Here is an 8,783-nt window from a genome sequence, read left to right as displayed (position 1 = left end):
AATGTTTGACCGCTATCTTGTGATCCATTCCTGGATCATTCTTGTACCCCTTGACTGACTCATGGCAAGGCACACTTTAGGTGCGGTACACAGCATAGCATACTGTAGAGCCTACGTCTAAAGCATAGGGGACGACCTTCGTCCTTTCTCTCTATTCTGCCGTGGTCAGGTCTTGAGTCTTACTCAATACTCACACCTTATAACACAGCCAAGAACTCCTTCTTTGCCGATCTATTTTGAACTCCTTCAAAATCTTGTCATGGTATGTATTTATTTGAAAGTACTATTAAGTGTTTTTGATCTATCCTTATAGATCTTGATGCTCAATGTTCAAGTAGCTTAATCCAGTTTTTCCATTGAAAAACACTTTTCAAATAACCCTATATGTTGTCCAGAAATTCTACATCATTTCTGATCAACAATATGTTAATAACATATACTCATCAGAAATTCTATAGTGCTCCCACTCACTTCTTTGGTAATACAAGTTTCTCATAAACTTTGTATAAACCCAAAATCTTTGATCATCTCATCAAAGCGTATATTCCAACTCCGAGATGCTTACTCCAATCCTTAGAAGGATTGTTGGAGCTTTGCATACTTGTTAGCATCTTTTAGGATTGACAAAACCTTCTGGTTGTATCACATACAACCTTTCCTCAAGCAACTCTTCGAGGAAACAATGTTTTGACATCCTATCTGAAAGATTTCATAAATAATGCACTAACTGCTAATATAATTCCAACAGACTCTTAGCATCGCTACGAGTGAGAAAGTCTCATCGTAGTCAACTCCTTGAACTTGTCGGAAAACATCTTAGCGACAAGTCGAGCTTTCTTAATGGTGACACTTACCATCTTGTCCGTCTTCCTTTTAAAATCCATCTGTACCCAACAGCCTTACGACCATCAAGTAGTTCTTCCAAAGTCCACACTTTGTTTTCATACATGGATCCTCTCTCGGATTTTATGGCCTCTAGCCATTTGTCGGAATCCGGGCCCACCATCGCTTCTCCATAGCTCGTAGGTTCATTGTTGTCTAGCAACATGACTTCCAAGACAGGATTACCGTACCACTCCGAAGCAGTGCGCGTCCCTGTCGACCTACGAGGTTCGGTAGTGACTTGATCCAAAGTTTCATGATGACTATCATCAGCTTCCACTTCAATTGGTGTAGGTGCCACAGGAACAACTTCCTGTGCCCTGCTACACACTAGTTGAAGTGATGGTTCAACAACCTCATCAAGTCTCCACCATCCTCCCACTCAATTCTTTCAAGAGAAACCTTTCCTCGAGAAAGGACCCGTTTCTAGAAACAATCACTTTTGCTTCTGGATCTGAAATAGGAGGTATACCCAACTGTTTTGGGTGTCCTATGAAGATGTATTTATCCGCTTTGGGTTCGAGCTTATCAGGATGAAACTTTTCACATAAGCGTCGCAGCCCCAAACTTTCAAGAAACAACAGTGTTTCTCTAAACCGTAGTTCATACGGTGCCATCTCAACGGAATTACGTGGTGCCCTATTTAAAGTGAATGTGGTTGTCTCTAATGCCTAACCCATGAACGATAGTGGTAATTCGATAAGAGACATCATGGTATGCACCATATCCAATAGGGTGCAGCTATGATGTTCGGTCACACCATCACACTGTGGTGTTCCAGGCGGTATAAGTTGTGAAACAATTTCCACAAGGTCTTAATTGTGTACCAAACTCGTAACTCAGATATGCATCTCTATGATCATATCATAGACATTTTATCCTCTTGTCACAATGATCTTCAACTTCACTCTGAAATTACTTGAACCTTTCAATAATTCAGACTTGTGTTTCATCAAGTAAATATACTCATCATCTACTCAAGTCATCTGTGAAGTAAGAACATAACAATATCCACTGCGTGCCTCAGCACTCATTGGACAACACACATCAAAATGTATTACTTACAACAAGTTGCTCTCTTGTTCCATCTTTCTGAAAACGAGGCTTTTCAGTCATCTTGCCCATGTGGTATGATTTGCATGTCTCAAGTGATTTAGAATCAAGTGAGTCCAAACGATCCATCTACATGGAGTTTCTTCATGCGCACATACCAATAGACATGGTTCGGGTGTCTCAAACTTTTCAAAAATGAGTGAGTCCAAAGATCCATCAACATGGAGCTTCTTCATGCGTTTTATACCAATATGACTCAAATGGCAGTGCCACAAGCAGGTGGTACTACCATTACTATCTTATATCTTTTGGCATGAACATGTGTATCACTATGATCGAGATTCAATAAACCATTCTTTTATGTGCAAGACCATTGAAGGTATTATTCAAATAAATAGAGTAACCATTATTCTCCTTAAATGAATAACCGTATTGCAATAGACATAATCCAATCATGTCTATGCTCAACGCAAACACCAAATAACAATTATTTAGGTTTAACACCAATCTCGATGGTAGAGGGAGCAGGCGATGCTTGATCACATCAACCTTGGAAACACTTCCAACACACACCGTCATCTCACCTTTAGCTAGTCTCCGTTTATTTCGTAGCCTTTTTTATTTCGAGTTACTAACACTTAGCAACCGAACCGGTATCTTAATACCCTGGTGCTACTAGGAGTACTAGTAAAGTACACATTTAATACACTGTATATCCAATATACTTCTGTCAACCTTGCCAGCCTTCTCATCTACCAAGTATCTAGGGTAGTTCTGCTTCAGTGACTGTTCCCTCATTACAGAAGCACTTAGTCTCGGGTTTGGGTTCAACCCTGGGTTTCTTCACTGGAGCAGCAACTGATTTTCCGTTTCATGAAGTACCCCTTCTTGCCCTTGACCTTCTTGAAACTAGTGGTTTCACTAACCATCAACAATTGATGTTCCTTCTTGATTTCTACTTTTGCGGTGTCAAACATCGTGAATATTTCAAGGATCATCATATCTATCCCTGATATGTTATAGTTCATCACGAAGCTCTAGTAGCTTGGTGGCAATGTCTTTGGAGAAACATCACTATCTCATCTGGAAGATTAACTCCCACTCGATTCAAGTGATTATTGTATCCAGACAATCTGAGTACAAGCTCAACAATTGAGCTTTTCTCCCTTAGTTTGTAGGCTAAGAAGCTCGTCGGAGGTCTTATACCTCTTGACGTGGGCACGAGCGTGAAATCCCAATTTCAGCCCTTGGAACATCTCATATGTTCCGCGATGCTTCAAAAATGTCTTTGGTGCGTCAATTCTAAACCGTTTAACATTACTGAACTATCACGTAGTCATCAAAACGTGTATGTCAGATGTTCGCAACATCCGCAGACGACGTTCGAGGTTCCGCACACCGAGCGGGGCATTAAGGACATAAGCCTTCTACTCAACAATGAGGACAATCCTCAATTTACGGATCCAGTCCACATAATTGCTACTATCAACTTTCAACTAAATTTTCTCTAGGAACATATCTAAAATAGTAGAACTAAAACACGAGCTACGACATAATTTGCCAAGACCTTTTGACTATGTTCAGGATAATTAAGTTTATCTAATGAACTCCCACTCAGATAGATATCCCTCTAGTCATCTAAGTGATACATGATCCGAGTCAACTAGGTCGTGTCCGATCATCACGTGAGATGGACTAGTCATCATCGGTGAACATCTTCATGTTGTTCGTATATACTATATGACTCATGCTCGACCTTTCGGTTTCTTGTGTTCCAAGGCCATGTCTGTACATGCTAGGCTCATCAAGTCAACCTAAGTGTTTCGCGTGTGTAAATCTGGCTTACACCCGTTGTATGTGAACGTTAGAATCTATCACACCCGATCATCATGTGGTGCTTCAAAGCAACGATCTTTCGCAACGGTGCACAGTTAGGGGGAACACTTTCTTGAAATTATTATGAGGGATCATCTTATTTACTACCGTCGTTCCAAGCAAATAAGATGCATAAACATGATAAACATCACATGCAATCAAATAGTGACATGATATGGCCAATATCATTTTGCTCCTTTTGATCTCCATCTTCGGGGCTCCATGATCATCATCATCACCGGCATGACACCATAATCTCCATCATCATGATCTCAATCATCGTGTCTCCATGAAGTTGTCTCGCCAACTATTACTTCTACTACTATGGCTAACGGTTTAGCAATAAAGTAAAGTAATTACATGGCATTGTTCAATGACACGCAGGCCATACAATAAATTAAGACAACTCCTATGGTTCCTGCCGGTTGTCATACTCATCGACATGCAAGTCGTGATTCCTATTACAAGAACATGATCAATCTCATACGTCACATATCATTCATCACATTCTTTTTGCCATATCACATCACATAGCATACCCTGCAAAAACAAGTTAGACGTCCTCTAATTGTTGTGTGCATGTTTTACGTGGCTGCTATGGGTTTCTAGCAAGAATGTTTCTTACCTACGCAAAAACCACAACGTGATATGCCAATTGCTATTTACCCTTCATAAGGACCCTTTTCATCGAATCCGATCCGACTAAAGTGGGAGAGACTGGCACCCGCTAGCCACCTTATGCAACAAGTGCATGTCAGTCGGTGGAACCTGTCTCACGTAAGTGTACGTGTAAGGTCGGTCCGGGCCGCTTCATCCCACAATACCATCGAAACAAGATTGTACTAGTAACGGTAAGCATATTGAACAAAATCAACGCCCACAACAACTTGTGTTCTACTCGTGCATAGAAACTACGCATAGACCTAGCTCATGATGCCACTGTTGGGGAATGTAGCAGAAATTCAAAATTTTCCTACGAGTCACCAAGATCTATCTATGGAGATACTAGCAACGAGAGAGAGGAGTGCATCTACATACCCTTGTAGATCGCGAGCGGAAGCGTTCAAGAGAACGGGGTTGAGAGAGTCATACTCGTCGTGATCCAAATCACCGAAGATCCTAATGCCGAACGGATGGCACCTCCGCGTTCAACACACGTGCAGCCCAGTGACGTCTCCCGTGCCTTGATCCAGCCAGGAGAGAGGGAGAGGTTGGGGAAGACTCCGTCCAGCAGCAGCACAACGGCGTGGTGGTGATGGAGGAGCGTGGCACTCCAGCAGGGCTTCGCCAAGCACTGCGAGAGACGAGGAGGGAGAGGGGTAGGGCTGCACCAGGAGAGGTGAAAAATCATGTGTTGGGCAGCCCCAAAACCCCCACTATATATAGGGGAAGGGGAGAGGGGGCCAGCCCCCTCGAGATGCCATCTAGAGGGGAGGGGCGGAGGCCAGGAGGTGAGACTTGCCCCCAAGCAAGGTGGAGGCGCCCCCTCCCCCTAGGGTTTTCAACCCTAGGCGCTTTGGGCCCCTGGGGAGGGGCGCACCATCCCACTAGGGGCTGGTTCCCCCGGGGCAGGTGGCCCCACCCGGTGGACCCCCGGACACCTTTCGGTGGTCCCGGTACAATATTGATAACCCCTGAAACTATTTCGTTGACTGAAACTGGACTTCCCATATATAAATCTTTACCTCCGGACCATTCCGGAACTCCTCGTGACGTCCGGGATCTCATCCGGGACTCCGAACAACATTCGGTAACTACATACAAACTTCCTTTATAACCCTAGCGTCATCGAACCTTAAGTGTGTAGACCCTACGGGTTCGGGAATCATGCAGACATGACCGAGACACCTCTCCGGCCAATAGCCAACAGCGGGATCTGGATACCCATGTTGGCTCCCACATGTTCCACGATGATCTCATCGGATGAACCATGATGTCAAGGATTCAAGCAACCCCGTATACAATTCCCTTTGTCAATCGGTACGTTACTTTCCCAAGATTCGATCGTCGGTATCCCAATACCTCGTTCAATCTCGTTACCGGCAAGTCACTTTACTCGTTCCGTAATACATGATCCCGTGACTAACTACTTAGTCACATTGAGCTCATTATGATGATGCATTACCAAGTGGGCCCAGAGATACCTCTCCGTCATACGGAGTGACAAATCCCAGTCTTGATTCGTGCCAACCCAACAGACACTTTCGGAGATACCTATAGTGCACCTTTATAGCCACCCAGTTACGTTGTGACGTTTGGCACACCCAAAGCATTCCTACGGTATCCGGGAGTTGCACAATCTCATGGTCTAAGGAAATGATACTTGACATTAGAAAAGCTTTTAGCAAACGAACTACACAATCTTGTGCTATGATTAGGATTGGGTCTTGTCCATCACATCATTCTCCTAATGATGTGATCCCGTTATCAATGACATCCAATGTCCATGGTCAGGAAACCATGACCATCTGTTGATCAACGAGCTAGTCAACTAGAGGCTCACTAGGGACATGTCGTGGTCTATGTATTCACACATGTATTGCGGTTTCCGGTCAATACAATTATAGCATGAATAATAGACAATTATCATGAACAAGGAAATACAATAATAACCATTTTATTATTGCCTCTAGGGCATATTTCCAACACTCGTATCCGAAGACGAGTCCAGGGGTCCAACGACACAGGCCTCGATAGAGGCTGAATCTGTGTTCGGCTCCAACGTCGTAGAGTATGAGGCCTCTGTGGTGGGGTCCAGCCCCCCGTCCACGGAAGGCGTGATCTATTCTAGACCTAGGGCTAGGGCAGTCACAGGCGCGGTCTCCTTGGAAGTGAGATTGTTGTTCGGCTCTATCGCCGCTGAGTGTGCGGCCTCCGTGGCGGGGTCCATCCACTCGTCCTTGGATGGCATGATCTACTCCGGATTTAGTGCCGGGGCAGCCACATGTGTGATCTCCTGATCGCCGTCTGATGGAAGATCTAAGTCATGCTCATCGCGGCTGTAGGGCGCACCGGTCATGGGCTCGAATCCGTCGAAGACAAGTCTCCGTGGATGTCGGCCGTGTAGTTCAGGCTTCCAAACCTGACCTGATGGCCAGAGTCGTAGCTATCGATCTGCTCCAGATGGCCAAGCGAGTTGGCCCGCGGTGCGAAGCCGCCGAATACGAAGATCTGTCCAGGGAGAAAAGTCTCGCGCTGGATTTCATCGTTATAGATGATTGAGGGAGCCATCAAGCCTTACGATGACGACACAGTGGAACTCTCAATGAAAGCACCAATGTCGGTGTCAAAACCGGCGGATCTCGGGTAGGGGGTCCCGAACTGTGTGTCTAAGGCTAATGGTAACAGGAGGAGGGGGACACGATGTTTACCCAGGTTCGGGCCCTCTCTATGGAGGTGATACCCTACTTCCTGCTTGATTGATCTTGATGATATGAGTATTACAAGAGTTAATCTACCACGAGATCAATAAGGCTAACCCTAGAAGCTAGCCTATGATTATGATTGTTGTCCTTGGTCCTACGGACTAAACACTCCGGTTTATATAGACATCGAAGGGAGCTAGGGTTACACAGAGTCGGTTACAGAGAAGGGAATCTACATATCCGAATCGCCAAGCTTGCCTTCCACGCAAAGGAGAGTCCCATCTGGACACGGGACGAAATCTTCTATCTTGTATCTTCATAACCCAATAGTCCGGCCAAAGGATATAGTCCGACTGTCCGAGGACCCCTTAATCCAGGACTCCCTCAGCCGCAGCGCCGCTGCCCCGTGGTTCTTCTCCCGGCTGCACTGACCCGCGTCACCGCTGTGTCGCCCCATCCGGCAGTAGTGTCACGGCCCGCGGTCCACCGTCGCCCCAAGGCCGTCCGCTCCAGGTCGTCCCGTGGCTGCACCGACCCTCGCGTCGCCGCTGTAACGCCCCGTCAGGCCGTAGCAAGCGTGACACACGGTCCACGCCACCGTCCTGAGCCGTTCCCGCTATTGCACCGGCCCGGGTTCCGTTGCTGCACCGCCCCTTCGGGCCGTCATGCCGCGGCTCGCTGTCACCCTGCCGCTCCAAGGTCTTCCCGTTGTCGCCTCAACTCGCCTGCCGCCACTGCGTCGCCCCTTTGGGCCATAGCGCGGTAGCCCGCGGTCCACTCCGTCGTCCCCGCGTGTCGACTTCCCTTGGTATGCATCGCACCGCCTCCCACGGCGCGGGAAGCCGGTCTTCGTCACGCTGACGGGTTCTTCGCCTCCTTCGAGCACCACCGCCGCGCTCCTAACCTAGTTGACGCCATCGTAAGGCCGCCACCGCCGCCCATCCACCTCCTTTGTCTTCGTCCAGCACCAACCCCTTGCCAGCGTCGCCGTCATCTACCCCGAGCACTTCATCTACTCCGACAGCCGCAGGCGACATCGGCCCCGTGCCGATTGGCGCTCCAATCATCGTCGGGTCCTTCTCTGTTGGTCTCTTTGACTTCTTTGACATGACATACAGCTCGTGCAGGTCCCAATCTACGCATGTCCGGTGCTGGCAACACCGAAGCGTGCCTTCATCCACGACGTGTCCCCGGACCTGGCAAGCCTGGTGCGATGCTTCGTCAAACTTCGTCTTCGTCCGTCTACGCATGCCCGATGCTGGCAACACCGGTGTGTGCCTTCGTCTACGATGTGTCCTCGGGCTTGGCAACCCCGGCGCGACGCGTCGTCAACAACTCCTTCTCCCCGACGCACCACTACTTCGACACTACCGCGCTCATGACTAACTCGGCGCCTTCTTGCGCCCGCAGCTCCACGGCGACTTTGTCGACACCGGCCACCCTGACTCGACATCGACCACAACGTTCTTCGCACGGCCACCTCGACCACAGCTACACCACCCTACGCTCTCGACTACTTCGACAACGACACAAAGGGCTACCGTCTTGCTTGAGCAGCCTTGTCGGTTTTCACTCCAGCCACGTCTTTCGCGATGCAGCGACCGTCAC

Source organism: Triticum dicoccoides, chromosome 2B (genome assembly GCF_002162155.2).
Source record: "Triticum dicoccoides isolate Atlit2015 ecotype Zavitan chromosome 2B, WEW_v2.0, whole genome shotgun sequence".
In the NCBI taxonomy this organism is placed as follows: Eukaryota; Viridiplantae; Streptophyta; class Magnoliopsida; order Poales; family Poaceae; genus Triticum; species Triticum dicoccoides.
Note: the sequence above shows the minus strand (reverse complement) of the source record.